The sequence below is a fragment of the Bos indicus x Bos taurus genome, chromosome 4 (assembly GCF_003369695.1).
Source record: "Bos indicus x Bos taurus breed Angus x Brahman F1 hybrid chromosome 4, Bos_hybrid_MaternalHap_v2.0, whole genome shotgun sequence".
Taxonomy (NCBI): Eukaryota; Metazoa; Chordata; class Mammalia; order Artiodactyla; family Bovidae; genus Bos; species Bos indicus x Bos taurus.
The window spans coordinates 7,454,696-7,476,232 of NC_040079.1; the positions used below are offsets into that span (position 1 = coordinate 7,454,696).

At 45.0% G+C, this 21,537-nt stretch overlaps 2 non-coding genes across 2 annotated transcripts; both read left to right on the forward strand.

Moving 5' to 3' along the window:
• The first annotated feature begins 6,071 nt into the window (after positions 1-6,071).
• Positions 6,072-6,143, forward strand: TRNAC-GCA. The gene has a single exon. It is a non-coding gene; the product is annotated as a tRNA-Cys (tRNA).
• Positions 6,144-12,155: 6,012 nt separating this feature from the next.
• TRNAC-GCA lies at positions 12,156-12,227 on the forward strand. Its single transcript has one exon. It is a non-coding gene; the product is annotated as a tRNA-Cys (tRNA).
• The last annotated feature ends 9,310 nt before the right edge of the window (positions 12,228-21,537 follow it).

Genomic DNA, 21,537 nt, shown 5'->3' on the forward strand with positions numbered 1-21,537 from the left:
TCTTATGCTCCATTTTGGAGTTTGGCATAGTCGACCTTCCTTGCGTCCCTGTAACTCTCCCTGTAGTTCAAGCAACCCCTGCACCCTGAAAACAACACTCACCGACTCTTTCCCATCAGAAGAGAGATTCCTTCCTGTCTTTGCACTGTCGTTTCATCCCCACAGGAGACCCACAAGATCAGGATTTGGGGATGACCGGCAATCCAATCCTTTCAGCCCACCAGCCAGGTTGGTTTTCCCAAGGCCAAGGTCTCCACCAGTGCTCCCTCCAGAAACGGAATGCAAGCTACATATCTGAATTTACATTCACTAGTAGCCACCTTAAATATTTAAAGTAAAAAAGGGAAGATGGGTGAAGGGGGGTCAAAAGGTACAGAATTACATAAATAAGTCTTGGGGTGCAATGTACAGCATGGTGACTATAGTCACTATATTAACAATATTTTATTGTATATTTGAAAGTTGCTAAGAGAGTAGATCTTGAAAGTTCTCATAACAAGGGGGGAAGTGTAACTATGTGAGGTGCCTGATGTTAACTAGACTTATTGTGGTGATCATTTGTCAATATATACATGTATCAAATCATGTTGTACACCTTTGATATTACATTGTATATCAATTATATCTCATTAAAACTGGGAAATGTTTTCATAAAAATAAAGTAAAACGACATCAGCAAAACGAATCTCCTATTGTGGAGGGGGCATGCTCTGCAGCTTGTGGGATCTTCGTTCCCCAATCAGGGAGCAAACCCCCGCACTCTGAAAGTGCCAAGTCCTAACCACTGGGCCACCAAGGAATGCCCCAACCCTCCACATTTTAAAATCCAGTATATCCAAAACATACTCATTTCAGCATATGACCAATATAAAACTTTATAAATGAGGTAAATCTTTGAAATCTGGCTGCAGTGTCCTCTTAAGGCACCTGCTTATCTGGACCAGCCACCTGTGGACTGGGACACTCTGCAGCACGGGAAACCTCACTGGCTTCTTGCCGTTTTCAAGGAAATGGGGAGCCAGGTGCTGGTCAGGGTCCCAGGAGGCTCCTCTTGCTCCCCAGGGTGTGATGGATGGAAAGAGCCCCAGGGAGGAGCCATTGCCCCACCTTCCTCATTATCACAAGGGAAGTTAGCCAGGAGCAGGGAGGGCTGCTCCCCACAGGACAGATGTAAGACTGGAATCCAAGGTGGCTCTGGGGAGACATAGGAGACCCACAGGTTTCCAGGTCCCTGGACAGCCTCTTTCAATTGTCTTTTTTCTGCAGACCAAGTATGTGTAATGAAAATACTTCTGATTCAGGTGCTGGAGTAACCAGTAAGCTCAGAGCAAAGTAGGCTAATTGAAAAGTATTCTCAGAGACTTCCCTGGTAGTCCCGTGGTTAAGATGCTATGCTCCCAATGCCTGGGTCACAGGTTCAATCCTTGGTTGGGGAGTTACAACCAGACATGCTACATGGTGTATAGCCAAAACACAAAAGAAAAATTTTAAAAATATTAAGAAGCACTTTTAAAAGTACCCAGTTGCAATTTTCTTATATTGCAGTATATAAACATTTTAGCCACATAATTTCACAGGTCTTTCTTGTCTTTTTGCTTCCCTTCAAAGTCCATTTCTTTAATTTTTTAAATTAATGGCCACATCATGTGGCATGTGGGATCTTATTTCCCAAACCAGGGATTGAAACTTTGTCCCCTGCACTGGGAGCACAGAGAGTCTTAACCACTGAACAGCCAGGCAAGTCCCTCAAAGTACATTTCTTCTACAAAAATATTTGTTAGACAAAGCTCTTGAGATGAGTATGATTCTCCTGAATATTTCACCAAATTTAGATGTTGTAAAGTCCCAAGCTTTGAAAATTTCATTCCCTTCAGGTACAGAATGTAAATTTATTCAATTGAAACGAAGAACTTCAGCCAAAGATTCTTTTGAGACTTTGTAAGCACAATTTTAGAAATTCAGAACTAACTCTTGCACACCATGTGAACTTTCATTGTTTAATGTGCTCAGTTTCTCTCTTGCTTTTGCAAGACGTCTCAATGTCTTTCTGTTTGCAAATTTTATTTTCATTTATTGCAACTCTCTAAAGGTTTCAAAAGCTGAAGTTCTGGGGCACACCATTTGTTGAAAACTTTGATTAAGGATTTCCAACAGGTCTGTGTAAGTGTAGTGTGTTAGTCGTTCAGTCATGTCTGACTCTTTTCGACCCCATGGACTGTAGCCCACCAGGCTCGTCTGTCCATGGGATTCTCCAGACAAGAATACTAGAGTGGGTGGCCATTCCCTTCTCCAGGGGATCTTCCTGACCCAGGAATCGAACCTGGGTCTCCTGCATTACAGGCAGATTCTTTACCATCTGAGCCACCAGTGGAGGTTTGTGCAAAACACAATTCTGGGTGCATATTTTTACAAAAAAAAAAAGGTTTAATACCAATACCATTGCAGAACACTTGGGTTAATTTCACAAAGCAGTTCTTCAAAGGCTCAAACATTTCTAAAATCTTAGTGCTACTGGGGACAGATGTGTCTAAGACAGTGACTATACTGGTAGACCTACAATACAGGTCTGTTCAGTAACTATTTGTACTTTCTTACACACACTGCTAGGTTTCTCAGGCGGCACTAATGGTAAAGAACCCACCTGCCGATGTAGGAGACATAAGAGCTTCAGGTTTGAGTTTGATCCCTGAGTTAGGAAGATCCCGTGGAGGAGGAAATGGCAACCCACTCCAGTATCTTCGCCTGGAGAATCCCATGGACAGAGGAGCCTATTGGACTACAGTTCATGGGGTCGCAAAGAGTCAGACACCACTGAAGCAACTTACCACGCACACCCACATGCAGCCATCATGAAATCTTTTCTTGTATTAAATCAGCCGTGTCACAAAAACAATTTAGTTTTTTAAAAACTTAAAAACAATTCAGCTTTTATATAAATTGGTCGAATATCACAGCCTGTTTAGATACACTTGTGAATTATGTGTGCACCACCGTGCCCACAACATTTCTGCTTCATTTGTTTAGAACTTACTGACAGCATCCCTGCTAAGAACATTGTTTACATTAAAATCTTGGGCTTCAAAACTTGCGTTCTTATATTATTATAGCAAAAACAAAGTTCTATCTTCTATTGAATTCACTCTCCGCTCCCTTTTTTTTGCTTTTTCCTGATGGACCAGGGATTGAACCTGGGCCCCCAGCATTGGTGGGGGGCAGAGTCTTAACCACTGGGCCACCAGGGAAGTCCTACTGAACTCTTAAATGGAGTTTATAACAGCCTTGACAATGTCAGGTATTTCACCTTGGACAAAATGAACTTCCAAAGCTTCATTTTGATTCCATGAACTGGATGCTGAGACAACAGACCCAAAAGCAGGACCGTCCCCAGAGACAGACTTAAGTGGCCCCGTCTAACCAGACTGATGTAGTTCCTCAGCTTATCAGCTCGTGTTCCCTGGGATGTGGGTGCTCCTCAGAAGGGCTCCTCTCGCTGGCTGGTGGAGAGGTTGGAAGAGGGGTGGGATTCATGAAAGAGAGGAGGCTTGACAAGATTCTGGAGCAGAAGTCAAAACCTCTGGGCCTGGTCCTGACTCTGTGGGCAGCCTGGATGTGCCCAGGCATGAAGGGGACCGCAGACTAGTGCTTCTCAGTGGTTTGAGTTCCCCTACGATTCTTTCAAAGTTTCTATTCACATTTTAATAACAGTCTTAACTGTCTTAATATAGGTACACGGTGGCTGGTTTGCAGGGCCATTTTATAATCAGAGCCCAGTGTGATGCATGTACTCAAGTTTCTAATCATGTTGTCATGTGCTCAGTCGCTCAGTCGTGACTCTTTGTGACCCCATGGCCTGTAGCCCCCAGGCTCCTCTGTTCAGGAGAGTCTCCAGGAAAGAATACCGGAGTGGGTTGCCATGCCCTGTCACCATGCCTCACTGTAACACTGATGACCAAAGATCAGAGGCCGACTTTGAAAGCAGCTCTTGTGCCCCTTCCCTCTTTGCCCATTTCTGTCCCCCTCTAACTTTTTTTTTTAAGAATTATTTATTTTTTTGCCCACAGCATGCAGAATCTTGGTTCCTGACCAGGAATTGAACCTATGTCCCCTGCAGTGGGCATGTGATTCTTAACCACTGGACCACGAGGGAAATCCCTGACTGCTTAACCTTGAAAAAACCTCCTCGTCGGAATGAGATCACTAGGCAGTTGAACCTAGCTCCTGACTTGTGCTCTCCATGCCTTGCCTAACCTGTTGATTCTTTTCCTAGATTAAAAGAAGAATTAAAAGATGACTAGTCCTCTACCCCCACAACCCCCTTAGCAATCCTGCAGGCAGATCAGACGGGCAGGATAACACCTGGAGAGAGAGTTACACACAACGGAGCACCTCCTGCCTCCTGCCTCCTGCCTCCACGATTCACTGAGATTCTTTCCGCTTTTTTCCCCTTTACAAACTGTCAGGGATGAGCAGACAGTTCGGAGCCGGTCTCGGGACATGAGTCCACCCTCTCATGAATCCACCAGACTTCCAGCTTTTCTGATTAAAACATATTTCCTTTCTACTGACACTTGCCTCTCGATAATTGGCTTTTGAGCAGTGAGCAGCCACCCCTGAGTTTGGTAACAGCTTTAGCCTATGAGAAATGAGCCTTGAGAGTCAGAGGGCGTGTTAATAGAGGCAGTTAGCAGAGGAGCTGGGGGACCCCTGCGTCTCTGGGCGTGAGCAGCTTCACAAGCACATTGCAAAGAGCCTCTTCTAGCAAAATGATTTCATCTGCTATTCAAATTGCTGTTAACTTGAATGTTCCTGGGTTTGTGATTTTGTTTGTATTGATCTTCTAAAATTGTTTTGTCTTAAAAGTGTATAAAACTGTGAGTGTGAAGCATTTATATCTAGCTGTGTATACACATGTATGTACAGATACAAGCAGTACCATAAATGAAAATTAAGCTAACCCTGGGGTACTAAGAGAAAATGTTCCCTTTCAAAGGTGCACGTGCAACAAGAAACCAGTAAAATGGTTATGTGGTGGCTGGAAGACTGGGATGGAATGGAGTCTTGAGTTTTGTCTGGATGCTATTTTGTACGTTTTATTTTTAATTTATTATTGTTATTTGGCTGTGTGGCATGCAGGATCTTAGTTCTCCATCTAGGGATCAAACCCATGCCCTCTGTAGTGGAAGCATGGAGTCTTACCCACTGGACTGCCAGGGAAGCTCCTATTTCATACATTTTCAATTCTGTGCCATGTGAAAGTGTTACTTGTAAAAAAGTTAATTCATTCAGAAATTTAGGAAACTTCAAGCAATCTGACTTCCAGAAGCTCCAGGTGGGTCGTCTCAAGGCACTGGTTAGGTCTGTTCCCTAAAACTCCGTTATAAAATGGGGAGCATTTGCTGGGTTCACAGGGCAGGGAGGCGGCTTGGCCCTGAAGCACCAAGGCCCTGAAATTCACCCTCCAGGGCAGCTGAGCTGAGGCAGGACATAGTGGTGGTCCTTTACCTCTTAATTCTGTTACTTAGAAAAAGTGAGACATACTCAGATGTGTCCGACTGTTTGCAACCCCATGGACTATACAGTCCCTGGAATTCTCCAGGCCAGAATAATGGACTGGGTAGCCTTTCCCTTCTCCAGGGGATCTTCCCAACCCAGGGATCGAACCCAGGTTTCCCACATTGCGGGCGGATTCTTTACCAACTGAGCTTAAGCTTTGTGATTTGGGGGTGTGTGTGTAGTTGCTTCATTCATGTCCCACTCTTCGTGACCCTATGGACTGTAGCCTGCTAGGCTCCTCTGTCCATGGGACTCTCCAGACAAGTTGCTTCAATTCCTTGTGTCATTGTTACCTATAAAGAGGGTGGTAGTGGAGATAGCACTCACTACCACAATAATTTTTAAAACTATATATGGTAAAAAAGTAAAAAATTATATACAGTGTATAAAAATTTAGAACAGTTTATCTAGCATATTATAAATGCTCAATAAACATCAGGTCTTAAAATTATTAAGTGGTGTCACAGGTGTCTCACCAAAGTGAGAAGTTGTGAGGAGAGAGGCTAATTTTCCCAGTAGGGGGTATAGCTCAGGGGTAGAGCATTTGACTGCAGATCAAGAGGTCCCTGGTTCAAATCCGGGTGCCCCCTATAATTATCCCAAATTTCCCTTTGCTGGACCTTGTGTAACCAGCAAGGCTGAGGGTATGGAAGCTTTCCTTCATTATTGCCTGGAATTATCCACCGCCCCTAGCCCCAGCCTCCCACCCTTCATTCTTACTTGGGACTATATTCCCCATAGCACTGGGGGCTGGTTTGAGTCCTAGAAAGAGAAATGTTCCCAGGTAAGCAATACCATGATTTACACAAAATTAAATTAGATGAGAAAAGCAAGATGCAATAGCATAGGACTGTTATGCTGCCATTTGTGTTTATAAATACAGCCAAGGAGACACTGTGCATTCCTTACTGACGTGCAGACTATCTGGAAGAGGACATAAAAAAATGTTAACACAGGTTCCCCGGGATGCTTGTAGAGAGTCTTGTTAGATGAGAGAGGGAGAATTTTCACTGCATACTTTTTTCTTCATTTTAATCTTTAAATGTATTCTTAAGATTTTTTTTTTTTTTTCAGTTTCACGTTCTCAGCAAAATTGAGAGGAATGTACAGAGATTTCCCACATATCCCCTGCCCCTACATAGGGATAACCTCTCGAATTATCAACATCCCCCACCAGAACAGGACATTTGTTACAGGGGACGAACATACGGTGACACATCATAGTCACCAAGTCCACCGTGTTCACTCCTGGTGTCGTACATTCTATGGGTTTGGACAAACGTATCCATCATTATGGGCCTCCCAGGTGGCACAGTGGTGCCCAATGCAGGCGATTCAAGAGATGCGGGTTCGATCCCTGGGTTGAGAAGAGCTCCTGGAGAAGGAAACGGCAGCCCACTCCAGTATTCTTGCCTGGAGAATCCCATGGACAGAGGAGCCTGGGGGCTACAGTCTATGGGGTCTCAAAGAGTCAGACAGGCCTGAGCACTCTGAGAACACACACACATGCCTCATTACAGTATAATGCAGAGTGTTTTCACTGCCCTGAAAATCCTCTGTGCTCTACCTGTATATCTCCCTCTATCCCCTCAAATCCCTGGCAACCGCTGATCTTTTTACTGTCTCCATAGTTTTGCCTTTTCCTGAATGTTGTACAGTATTACTGTGGCCTTTCAGATGGACTTCCTTTACTCAGTAATATGCATGAAAGTTCCCTCCAGGTCTTTCCTAGGCTTGAGAACTCATTTCTTTTTTAGTGTTGAATGCTGTTCCATTGTCCTATGAACCATGGTTCATCTATCCATTCGATACGGACTCTTTAACTACTGAAGGACTTTTGGTTGCTTCCAGCTGCATACGTTTTCATATCTTTTGAACATTGTAGCATATGAATTCTGTGAGTTCATATTTATCTTTTTAAGATAACAATATTTTAAAATAATCAAATTAAATGAGGTCTCACCCACTAAGACTGGTGGGGAATCCAGCATGGGTAGTTTGCACATCCTTCCCCTTTCTGATGCATTTTGCCAGAATCCAGAGTCTGTGCAGAGGTCCGCTCCGAGACCAGGCATGCTCATTTTGAGGCAAGCAGCACCTCCAGGGCCACACCCCCTCAGAGCCGAGCCCAGAACTTTTGCAGGGCCCTTCCTGGTTCTGCAGGAATTCTTCCTAAAGACTCTGTGTGCTGTTAGAAGTCAGCCTCCTCCAATGGTCCCTTCCCATCTTGGGAGGCTCCAACCAGCCGTTCTCCAGTGAGTCCCATCTCCCTGCACCGTGCATCAAGCTTTTGAGCCTTTCCACCTTGCACACAAATCACTCTCCACGACTGGACTTGATTTCTATTTAAAGTCTTCTCTTTGGGATTTCCCCTGTGGTCCAGTGGTTAAGACTCTACTCTTCCAATGCAGGGGCAGGGGGTTCAATCCCTGGTGGGGAGACTAAGATCCCATATGTGGCATGGCTAAAAAAATGTAAGAAAAAAAATCTTTTTTGGTAAAAGGATTTAAAGGCTTTTCCAGGGCAGCCCACCCAGTCTGGCAATTTCATTTGGTCTGCTCACACACGAACACACACACACATAGGTTCACACTCACAATAAAACAAGGGAATGCTCAAAGACTCCTGGAGCCCTCTGTCAAATTTGGAGATGGTGAAGGCGTCAATTCAGTATCCTGAAAGCTCATAAAGGGAAGAATCAAGCATTTGTTCTACCTCTTCTATATGAACTATATTCCAACAGAACTAACAAGTAAAAAAAAAAAAAAAAGTCTTCTTTATAAAAGAATTTAAGCTAATAAAGGTAGAGGATTGGAATAGAACCACTCATGACTCCTAAGGAGGCAATGGTCATAAGCCAGCATCCCCAAAGCCTACCAAAATGATGAGATGAATGTTTGATGGGGGAATTTAAAATGAGGTTAACAACACCTCAACACACCAGTTAATCTTTTTCTTTTTTAAAGAGCTTTTGGTTTTGGGGGGCTTTATTCCCCTAAGATTCCCTGCAGGATCTTAGTTCCTCTTGAACAGGTCACTGTGGTTTCTGGCTCCTGAGTGGCCTCAGTGCCATCACCAGCAGCACAGGTGAGGTGACAGATGTGTGACACCTGGGAGAGCATCAGTATTGCTGCTGTAGGCCAGGTGGGCCCTGTTCTCAAGGGTTCCCCCCCACAGCTCATCTCACCCAGAGATTGGGGGAAGTGCTTACCTCTAGTTCTAGAATGCCCCACTATTCGGGATGATGATACCCCCAACACTTGAAGAGGAAAGAGAAACTAGAGTCAGCAGGCAGTGGTGCAACTGGCCATCAGCAGGGCTGCCCCAGAGGTCTGTCTATGAGAAGGGGGCCCAGAGTGACTTTTGGAGACTGGGTTTGTCATGAACATGACCTCTGTCTTGATCAGCGGGGATCACAACCTAATGGCCCAACAAAGTGGGTGATGAGCCGTTATCTCCCAAATATTCTAGAAGGAAATCAAACAGTAAGGAATTGGCTGATGTTTTACCTAGCACTGCCAGGCAGATACCCAATTCAGTCTGTGTTTTAGAGAGAATTCTTTCAATATGGTCACCAGCTTTAGTTCTGGAGTTAGACTATCTGGATTACTGAATTCCTCTAAACTTTCATTTCTTTATCTGTAAATCGGGGATAATAATTACAGTAAGTCCCCTGCATATGATTTGAATGAGTTCTATTCTGAGAGTGCATTCGTAAGTTCAATTGGTTCATAAGTCCAATAAATCTAGCCTAGGTACCCAACTAACACAATTGGCTATGTAGTACTATACTCTAATAGGTTTATAATATACTTTTCACATAAGTAATACATAACAAGCAAACAAACAGAAAAAAACATTTTTAATCTGATAGTACAGTTCTTTGAAAAGTACAGTAGTCCAGGAGGAACAGCTGGCATACAGGGGCTGGCACTGAGTGAACAGGCAAGAAGACTGACTGACTGGAGGAGGGAGAAGACGTGGGAGATGGTAGAGCTGAAGGATCCTCTGCAATAGGAGATGGATGGCGAGCTGCAGTGTCGTCCGCAGCTGATGTGATAGGCCATGACAGAGCAGGCTCACATCTCTGAAAGCTTGCAACTTGAAGGTTCTCAAGTAGAGGACTTGCTGAGTACCTATGTCATGGGCTTGGCTTGAAGACAAAAGGTGATGACTCATGGCAAACGTTTAGTAACATGTCCTCCTAGGAAGACCCAGAGCCATCTGGGAAGAATGGAGAGTAATGGGGTCATGGAGGGGAGACAAAGAGCTCAGTTAGGAAGCTGGGTCTTAACAGAGCTCATAAGCCAGGTTTCCTGTCTTTGAAGGCTGCTCTCCCCACCCCGCCCCCACCCAACTGGGTAAATCTTATGTCTTTAACAACACGGGGAGGGATGACCGTGTGGAAGGCAAGTTAAGTTGTCAGTGCTCCATTTTCAAATGCCAAAAGTGTGGGTGCTAGGGGATTAGGGGAATAAAGATTGGCGCCCACTCGGTGCCTGCAGAAGCTGGGGGAGGTTTCCTGGGTGTGGCCGGGAGAGCCAGGGAACCTGGGAGGAGACGTGGCGAGGACCAGGGTGGGATCAGAAGGTCACAGCGTGGTCCAGACGGCATGCAGGACCAGATCCCACTCACCCCAGCACTGTGGTACTGGGAAAGCCCTTTCATAACTCTGGTGTGACATGGGATGGGGTGGTGATGGTTGGGGGAGTCCTGAGGTGACTAACTAAATTTCTGCTGCTGGGTATAATGGGGCACAAAATAGAGATTGAGTTGTTTTTGTAGAAAAACAGTTATCTCCATCCCTCAATCCGTGGATTACTGTATATCAACAACGAGCAGATCATAGAGCTGAGACACTAGGTGGGGGAGAGGGAGGCGCGTGGTCGAGGCGGGATGGCAGGATGCAGGGATCCCGGAAAGATGCCTGTGCACACACTGACGTTCCCAGTTTAGTGACGGAGCATTCTGGCCTCTAAAGAAGGAACGGTACTTTGGAACAGGAATAATGCATAATCATTTTCCGTGGCCTGAGAAACCCTCAAGAGCATTCAATTCCCTTTTGCTCTGATTGCAGCCTCAGGAAGCAACCCTTAGATAGCTAATTTGGTTTCCGGGGTAACCTCCAGGGCATTCTGGCTTATTGTGCATCGGGCCTTCAGAGCCTGATTAGGGAGATTGTGTGAGCCGGCCCAAGGGGTCTGACGCTGCAGGTCTGTGAGCTGAGCTCCAGACCTGATGACCACACCGAGATGCCGCCAGGTTCAGACTCCAGCCCTGGGCAGAGCGCACGTCCTAACCGGGCAGGACGGTGGGGGTTGGGAGGTGAAGGGCAGGGCTCAGGGGAACCCCTGGGATTGGTGCCTGCTGATGGGCTGCAGGACACAGCACCAGCCAGCTCCTCCGGGCCCTGCATCCGCACTCTTAGGAGTCCACTCTGGGGAAATCATTTGAGAAGTGCGCCAAGATGTATGTGCGTGTTCATCCAGTGTTTTATAAATCTGGAAAAAATCACCCTCTTACCAAACTCTTAGCCTTTTTTTTTTAATCCCCCCAAGAAGGGCAGACTGCTTTGCAGCGCCTCATTGGATGTGTGTGGAGTCTTGGAGTCTTGACAAGCCCACATTCTCCTACAAATGGATCTCAAGAGTCTGTTTGGAGGTCCTAGCAGGAGCATAGCTACTCCCATACTCTTAGCCAAAGAACCACCCTCCTTTATGTGCGTGCTAGGTCACTTCAGTCCTGTCTGACTCTTTACGATCCCATGGACTGTAGCCCACCAGGCTTCTCTGTCCATGGGGATTCTCCAGGCAAGAATACTGGAGTGGGTTGCCATTTCCTTCTCCAGAGGATCTTCCTGATCCAGGGATCGAACCCAGGTCTCTTATGTCTCCTGAACTGGCAGATGGGTTCTTTACCACTGAGCCACCTGGGAAGCCCTTGAAGGGTAATTTCACTTCAGAATAATCTCAAAGAAAGAGTAGAAAATCTTACCCAATTGGATGGCACAATATAACCAAGAAAGACGCAAACAGAAATGCAATGATGTCTTAATCCTAGAGACTGCGTGGCTGTACAGCAGGGGCTGTCTGAGTTCTAGAAGAAGCAGGCTGGAGCCGTGTCCCAGACCCTGGACCTGTGCTGACCTCTTGGCTCATCCCTGCCCACTCTTCACCTGCTAGAAAGTTGGGGCTGCAGCTTTCTTGGCCAGGCGCCTCTCCTAAAGTAAACCAAGACGTGACAGCCTCCTATAGGTCCCAGGCCTTGATCCCTGGAAAAGGAAACCGAACCAGAGAGTGGGAGATGGAGAAAAAGGAAAAAGAAACAAAGCATCTTAGACATTAAGGGGCTGGGTAGAGTTCCTCTTGCCCTCAGTATAATGATAATAGTGAGGGAGTGGGTGAGAAGGTCTCTGGGAGGAGGGATGTTTGGTGGGCATAGGAGTGGAGACTTTGAGGAAGGGGAGCAGTTCTGACAGGTGTGGAGGTGGGCACCTAGAGAAGCAGCTCAGGTAACTCCCTAGGGAGACACACAATGGTGAGAGTGCAGCTTGGGAAAGACTGCAATTATGGAATTGTTCTATGATATCCCTGTGGGTGGCTGGGGGTATAGCTCAGGGGTAGAGCATTTGACTGCAGATCAAGAGGTCCCTGGTTCAAATCCAGGTGCCCCCTGTGCCTTGCTTTCCTTTTTTTTTTTTTTTTTAACCCCAGTAGAAGTTATACCTCCTACTTATACAGAGGCCCTCCTTCTTATGCATTTAGCCTCATGAAATCTAAATTTCTAACAAGTCGTAAAGTCTTCAGTTCCTCCTGTGACATTTCTCGTGTGCTGTGTTTTCGCCTCCTCAGCCACACTGATTTCCTGGAGGGGTAGAGGAAGTCTGCCTGAAGCTTTCTCTGTGTTTCCCTTGTGTCTAATTACTACCATCCTGATTTTATTTGTTTATACCAAGCTAGCTTCAAAAAATAGGATCTGAGGCAGCTTGCAATAAAAGATATAATAAAAGTCCACCAACAGGACAAGTATAAAAAGGCAAGGGCTGACTTATATGAGGTCATCAAAATCATAGAGACAGAAAGGAGACTGGTGGGTACCAGGGGTTGGCGGAGGTGGGGATGACCAGCTATCGATTCGTGGGGACAGAGGTATAGTTTGGCAAATGAAAAAGTTCTGGACAGTGGTGATGGCTGTACAACATAAACGCACTTAATACCACTGACTCTATTCTATAATACTCAGTTGCTCAGCTGTGTCCAACTCTTTGCCACCCCATGGACTGTAGCCTGCCAGGTTCCTCTGTCCATGGGATTTTCCTGGCAAGAATACTGGAGTGGGGTGCCATTCCCTTCTCCAGGGGATCTCCCCAACCCAGGGTTGAACCTGGATCTTCTACATTACAGGCAGATTCCTTACCACTGTGCCACCTGGGAAGTCCTTACTTAAACATTTGGTTAAGATGATAAGGTTCATGCTACATGTATTTTGCCACAATTTTTAAAAGTTGAAGGGAATAAATAAGGCAAGAACTAAACATTTGAAGAGGATGCAAATAATTATTCCCGAGAGCCCAGGTCAGGAGAAGACACTGCTGCTGAATACGGGAAGTATCTCTGAGTTTGGGGGAATTGAACAGAAGTGAGAACACACCAATTCGTCAGCAGAGCATAATATTTTATTAGCTCCTAAAAACACCAGGCATCCATATGATAGGTCTTTATAGACAGAAGGTTGGTGAGATAATGGTTATTTCCAGGGCAGCCAAGTACAGTCACACAGGTTGTGTATTGCACAACTCCCCCAGTCGCATAGTCCCTGGAGTTATGCAACATACAGACCCTAGGTATTGGCCATAGTTTATCCCCTTTACAAAAAAAAAAAAAGCATAAACTGTGTTCCACACACACGTGTGTGTATAAATATATGTGTTGTGTATATGTGGCAGACTTACTAGTTAACTACCTAAAATACATTATTTCCTCTTAGTAAAGAACTCTTATTTTATACTAAGCAGTTATGTTTCCAGCTAAAAGATGACATTTTCTGGCCTCTCTTTGGCTAGGACAGGCAAATGAAGAATAAGAAGCAGTCAGCAGACAAGGTTTCTGAGAAAGCTTTAAAGAAGAACAAACATGTCCCCTTTGGGACCTTAACTCATGCTTCCTACTTGGAGCATAGATGTGATGGCTGGAATGCCAGCTGCCAACTTGGACCATGAGTCAAGCTTGAGAACGGAACCCACATTTAAAAGAAGACTGATCAAAAAGATGAAAAGAGCAGGTGTCCCTAAAGGCACCTGGAGTGGCCAGGTCACCAGACAGCCCTGGTCTGCTCTCCTCCACACGCTCTTTTTCAAAAGAAAGACAGACATTTCTAGCTTGTTCATCCCTCAGAGAAGACACAAATCCAAATGATTCTGAGGCTTATGCCCTTTCCCCATCAATGACTTTTCAAGCTCATCATCAATGACCTAGCTCAGTAGATCTGAGATAGCCAATAAAAAAGGTTTTTCTAACAGGGCCATTTCTTACACCAGGAACCTCCCATTACTACGGTAACCAGGTGCCCAAGGCCCTCTTAGCTCCCCTGTAAGGAGGTGAAGCAGTGCAGGGGAGAGGTCCTGCTACAGATGCGCTTTCCGTGGCGCGCCCAGTTCTTCCCGGTGCACACCCACCTCTCTGCAGGATAAAGAGCCCAGGGGACCGTGTGCACTTGGCTGCTTCCTTGCCTGTGTCTGTGTGCTAGGTCCCTTCAGTCGTGTCCGACTCTTTGTGACCCTGTGGACTGTAGCCCACCAGGCTCCTCTGTCCCTGGGATTCTCTAGGCAAGAATACTGGAGTGGGTTGCTGTTCCCCTCTCCAGGGGATCTTCCCAACCCAGGGGTCAAACCCGAGTTTCATATGTCTCCTGCATTGGCAGGCGGGTTCTTTACCAGTAGTGCCACCTGGGAAGCCCTCCTTGCCTGTAAGTCCCCCCACCCCAAGAAATTGCTTTCTTGCACAATAGAAATGTATGGGGCAGGACAACCATGCATTTGGGCTGGGAGAAAATATTTGTAAGTGGTGCAACCAACAGGGGCTTAATTCCAAAATATACAAAAAGCTCATAGAATTCAATTTTTTAAAAAAACAACCCAATCAAAAAATGGGCAAAAGACCTAAATAGACATTTCTCCAAAGAAAACATACAGATGTCCAAAAGGCACGTGAGAAGATGCTCAGCATCACTAATTATTAGAGAAATGCAAATCAAAACTACAGGGAGGTACCACCTCACATCATCATTAAAAATTCTACAAATACTAAATGCTAGAGAGGGTGTGAAGAAAAGGGACCCCTCTCACTCTGTTGGTAGGAATGTAAATTGGTGCAGCCATTGTGGAAAACAGTATGGAGGTTTCTCAAAAAACTAAAGAGAGTTGCCACATGAGCCAGCAATCCCACCCCTGGGCATAGAGCCATATAAAACTCTATTTCAAAAAGATACATGTACCCTTATATTCACAGCAGCACTATCCACAATAGACACGGAAGCAAGCTAAATGTCCATTGACAGACGAATGGATGAAGAAGATGTGATATAATGTAGAGTATACTGCTGCTGCTACTGCTGCTAAGTCACTCAGTCGTGTCCAGCTCTGTGCGACCCCATAGACGGCAGCCCACCAGGCTCCCCCGTCCCTGGGATTCTCCAGGCAAGAACACTGGAGTGGGTTGCCATTGCCTTCTCCAATGCATGAAAGTTAAAAGTGAAAGTGAAGTCACTCAGTCGTGTCTGACTCTTGGTGACCCCATGGACTGCAGCCTACCAGGTTCCTCCATCCATGGGATTTTCTAGGCAACAGTACTGGAGTGGGGTGCCATTGCCTTCTCTGGTAGAGTATATTACTCGGTCATTAAAAAGAATGGATAATGCAGCAGCATCAGTGGCTCTAGAGATTATCACACTAAGCAAAGTCAGTCAGAAAGAGAAAGATAAGTGCCACATGATATCACTTATATGTGGAATCTAAAATATGACACAGGGCTTCCCTAGTGGCTCAGTGGTAAAGAATCCGCCTGCCAATGCCGGAGACAGGAGTTCAATCTCGGATCCGGGAAGATCCCACCTGCCTCGGAGCAACTAAGCCCGTGCACTGCAATTACTGAGCGTGTGCTCTAGAGCCCAGGAGCTGTGGCTACTGAGCCCACGTGCCGCAGCTACTGAAACCGCACACTCTACAGAGCCTGTGCTCCACACCAAGAGAAACCCCCGCAATGAGAAGCCTGCACACCACAAGTAGAGCCAAGCCCATGCAGTAAGGAAGACCCAGCACAGCCAAAAAGGAAATAAAGTAAATAAAATTAAAATGTGACACAAATGAAAGTATCTATGAAACAGACGCACAGAGATCAGACTTGTGGTGGCTGGGGTCAGGGAGGGGAGGAAAGATTGAGAGTTTGGGACTAGCAGATACAAACTACACAGGATGGATAAGCAAGGTCCTACTGTATAGCATGGGGATCTATATTCAGTATCTTCTGATAAACCATAATTGAAAAGAATATGAAAAAGAATACATATGTATAACTTAGTCACTTCTCTGTACAGCAGAAATTAACATAACATTGTAAATCAACTATATTTCAATAAAATTTTTTAAAAAAATGCGTGGTCTTATGGTGAGAGAGCGCAGGAGTGCAATAGCCACTCTCATTTCTAATCGATTACTAGCAGCTGAATGTAGTTCTTCCAGCAGTTGGAAAAGAGAGTTCTACAGAGGTCAGGCACAATAACTGAGCAGTTGTTGTTGTTATTCAGTTGCTAAGTGGTGTCTGACTCTGCAACCCCAGGGACTGCAGCACACCAGGCTCCTCCGTCTTTCACTCTCTCCTGGAGGTTGCTCACATTCACATCCACTGAGTCGGTGATGCCATCCAACCATCTCATCCTCTGCCACCGCGTCTCCTTTTGCCTTCAAACTTTCTCCTTCATGCATCACAGCCTTGTTGTGTTGGAGGGTCTTGTGTGACTCAATGAAGCTATGAGCCGTGCCATGCAGGGCCACGCAGGATGGAAGGGTCATAGTGGAGACTTCTGACAAAACATGGTCCACTGGAGGAGGGAATTGCAAACTACTCCGGTATGCTTTCTTCGAGAACCCCATGAATAGTATGAAAGGACAACTTAGCAGAGTGAACGTCATCCCCAGATTCCAGAGGAATTCGTGGTCAGCACAGCCCTCTGACCAGTGCTGCTCAAAGTGGGGTCCAAGAACGAGCCCACCACCCCTTCATTTATGTTCAGAAATTCTACCATCTGACACTGGCCAGCTTTGGTTGCAGTGGGTCTCAAAGTCCACAGGTCTGATGTACTCGTACTGAGCTGTGATAGCTTTTTAAGATAATAAAAATAAAGCTTGTCCTTCACCAAAGGTAGTGGGAAACACTGCTTTCATTGATGTCCTTCAAGGCCCTTCTCTCAGCATCCTAGGGCTGCTGCAGTACAGCACGACAGGCTTTCACTTGCTGTGGCCCTCGGGCCACTTGGGTGCCAGTAAGTGCACAGAAGGTAGATTAAGCTGTAAACATTTTAAGCGTATATATCTCCCTAGGTAGGAGTGGTGGAAAATGAGTCTCCAGACTAACCTTCCAGGAACAGCGCCCTGAGCTAAGCTGCAGAACTGGCCTGATGGAGAACCACCAGCACTGGGCTGGCGTCGCCCAGCAGTTTCTATTCTCACCAGAAACCGGCCTCTGCACCACACCTTCACCAAACACTCAAGCCCTGAATGCTGGACAATGACCCCATCCTTGCAAGCAAACTGGACTCTACACCTCCCTCTCCCCTTTTCAACACCTACACAAGCATATCTTATTATTGCTTGTTGCTGTTCAGTCACTAAGTCGTGTCCAACTCTTTGTGACCCCATGGAATGCAGCATGCCAGGCTCCGTTACCCTTCATTATCTCCCAAAGTTTGCTCAAACTCATTTCCATTGAGTCAGTGATGCTATCTAGCCATCTCATCCTCTGCTCCCCCCTTCTCTTTTGGCCTTCAATCTTCCTGAGCATCATGGTCTTTTCTGATGAATTGACTTTTAACATCAGGTGGTCAAAGTGTTAGAGCTTCAGCTTCACCATCGGTCCTTCCAATGAATATTCAGGGTTGATTTCCTTTGGGTTTGACTGGTGTGATCGCCTTGCTGTCCAAGGAACTGTCAAGCATCTTCTCCAGCATCACAGTTCGAAAGCATCAATTCTTCAGCACTCAGCCTTGTTTATGGTCCAACTCTTGCATCTGTACATGACTACTGGAAAAACCATAGCTTTGATAGTACAGACATTTATTGGCGAAGTGATGTCTCTGCTTTTTAATACACTGTCTAGGTTTGTCACAGCTTTCCTTCCAAGGACCAGGCATCTTTTAATTTGGTCCTACAGTCACTATCCACAGTGACTTTGGAGCCCAAGAAAATAAAGTATGTCACTGCTTCCATTTTTTTCCCCTTATATTTGCCATGAAGTGGTGGAAGCCTGGACTTATTCCAGAAACTCAAAGGAGCCTGAGAACAGAGTTCTATAACTTCTTTTTTGAGAGTACAGGTCTTGCAAGGAAAGAAATTCTCCATACACAACAAGGGGAGAAGGCAATGGCATCCCACTCCAGTACTGTTGCCTGGAAAATCCCATGGATGGAGGAGCCTGGTAGGCTGCAGTCCATGGGGTCGCTAAGAGTCGGACACGACTGAGCGACCTCACTTTGACTTTTCACTCGAATGCATTGGAGAAGGAAATGGCAACCCACTCCAGTGTTCTTGCCTGGAGAATCCCAGGGATGGGGGAGCCTGGTGGGCTGCAGCCCATGGGGTTGCACAGAGTTGGACACGACTGAAGCGACTTAGCAGCAGCAGCAGCAGCACAATCAGAAAACATAGAAATGTCCTTTGCAATTACATCAGATTTTTGAATACTTAATACCAAGAATAAGAATGCAAATGATTTCATTATTGATTTTGCATATTAATTACATGTAGCAGTGATAATATTTTAGATATCTTGTGTTAAATAAATAGATGATTCAAATTAATTTCAACAACTATTTTTGTTTTATAATGTAGCTGCTAGAAAATATATAATTGTACTTGGGGCTTGCATTATATTTCTGCTGGACAGTGTAGCTCCAGATGAAGTATGACCTCAGAATATAACACCTAGATAGTGTCACCAGTGTGGAAGGATGGACTGTATAATTAGGGGTGGTGGGATAACTGGCTTCTTAAAAAGTCTCATAAAATCCCTACTTCACTCCATTACAAAAAAAATTTCAGATGGATGAAAGACCTAAATAGGGCTCTCCTGGTGGCTCAGAGGGTAAAGAATCTGCCTGCACTTCCGGAAACCCAAGTTGGGTCAGGAAGATCATCTGGAAAAGGGAATGGCAACCCACTCCAGTATTCTTGCCTGGAGAATTCCATGGACAGAGGAGCCTGGCGGGCTATAGTGCACGGGATTGAAAAGAGCTGGACGTGACTGAGCAACTAACTTTCAAAGACCTAAATATAAACTCAGACTTTTAGAAGAACATAAAGAACACAATTGTCTTAGTTTGTTGGGGTGCTATATCCAAATACCAGAGACTGGGTGGCTTATATGGAGAAGGCAATGGCAAGCCACTCCAATACTTTTGCCTGGAAAATTCCATGGATGGAGGAGCCTGGTGGGCTTCAGTCCATGGGGTCTCGAAGAGTCAGATGAGACTGAGCGACTTCACTTTCACTTTTCACTTTCACGCAATGGAGAAGGAAATGGCAACCCACTCCAGTGTTCTTGCCTGGAGAATCCCAGGGACGGGGGAGCCTGGTGGGCTGCTGTCTATGGGGTCGCACAGAGTCGGACACGACTGAAGCGACTTAGCAGCAGCAGCAGCAGGGTGGCTTATAAACAATAGAAATTTGTTTCTCACAGGTCTGGAGGTCGGGAGGTCCAAGACCAAGGTGCCATCATGTTTGGCATCTGGTGATAACCCTCTTTCTGGTTCGTAGGTGGCTGTGTTCTTGCTGTGTTCTCAAGTGGCAGAGGGAACAAAAGAGCTCTCCTGGGTCTCTTTCCTAAGGGCACTAATCCCTTTCAGGAGGGCTCCACCGTCACGACCTAATCACCTCTCTAAGGCCCCACCTCCAAATATCAACACATAGGGATTAGATTTCAGTGTACGAATTTTGTAAGGGAGGCCCACAAACATTGTTTATAATATATGTATAACTCAGGGAAGGCTTTCTTAAACACAACTTCAAAATCACAAACTGTAAAAGATAAATTTGGCTGTATCAAAATTTACATTTTTATATGACAAAACATTCCTTAAACAAGAGACTCTGAATTTTGTAACACACATGATTAGAGAATAGATATGCACTAGAATATAAGCAAGATGAAGAGTTTGTGGAGATCGTTTGCAAAATATTATGAATATGCTTAACACTCTTGAACTGTACACTTTAAAATGGTTAAGATGGTAACTTTCATGTGCTTTTTACCACCATTTAAATTTTTATAATTATTTTAAAAGATAAGAATTCCTATAGAGCCATCAGGGAAAAAAAAAAAAGTTAGCCCAATAGAAAAATGGACAAAGACAGAATAAGTAGTTCACAGAACAGGGATTTTTAAAATGTTTTATTTGTTTATTTATTTATTTTGGCTGGGATGGGTCTTAGTTGCAGCATGCAGGATCAGGGATAGAACCTAGGTCTCCTGCGTTGCGAATGAGGAGTCTTACCTACTGGACTACCAGGGAAGTCCCCACAGAAGAGGTATCTTTATGACAAATAAACACAGGAAAAGATGCTCAACATTGCTAGACATCAAAGAAATGGAAAGTGGTTAAAATGATAAAGAAGCACCATTTTTACCCTCTTTCATAATTTAGGATAAGTTGAAGTCTAACTAGATCAAAAACTGGTGAGGAGGACAATGGTATTTTCATTCGCTAACAATGTGAATATAATTGCTACACTCATGGAGAAAGTCTTGGCAATAAAAATAGTAAAATAAATATTAAACTACATAAAACTGTCATCATAAAATTATAAGTGTGTGTAAAATTCAGATATTTCATTTGTGGGTATTTTCCCTTGAGAAGTTCTACATAAATGCATCCGGAGATATGTACAAAGATGTTCATTGCAGTACTATCATTAATGTGCAAAAAAAAAGAAACAGTCTTAGTGTGTCCTTAAATCAGTTCAGTTCAGTTCAGTTCAGTTCAGTTGCTCAGTCATGTCAGACTCTTTGAGACCCCATGAATCGCAGCACGCCAGGCCTCCCTGTCCATCACCAACTCCCAAGTTCACCCAAACTCATGTGCATCGAGTCGGTGATGCCATCCAGCCATCTCATCCTCTGTCATCCCATTCTCTTCCTGTCCCCAATCCCTCCCAGCATCAGGGTCTTTTCCAATGAGTCAACTCTTCTCATGAAGTGGCCAAAGTACTGGAGTTTCAGCCTCAGCATCAGTCCTTCCAATGAACACCCAGGACTGGTCTCCTTTAGGATGGACTGGTTGGATCTCCTTGCAGTCCAAGGGACTCTCAAGAGTCTTCTCCAACACCACAGTTCAAAAGCATCAATTCTTCGGCGCTCAGCCTTCTTCACAGTCCAACTCTCACATCCATACATGACCACAGGAAAAACCATAGCCTTGACTAGATGGACCTTTGTTGGCAAAGTAATGTCTCTGCTTTAAATGAATATGCTATCTAGGTTGGTCATAACTTTCCTTCCAAGGAGTAAGCATCTTTTAATTTCATGGCTGCAATCACCATCTGCAGCCCAAAAAAATAAAGTCTGACACTGTTTCCACTGTTTACCCATCTATTTCCCATGAAGTGATGGGACCAGATGCTATGATCTTCGTTTTCTGAATGTTGAGCTTTAAGCCAACTTTTTCACTCTCCTCTTTCACTTTCATCAAGAGGCTTTTTAGTTCCTCTTCACTTTCTGC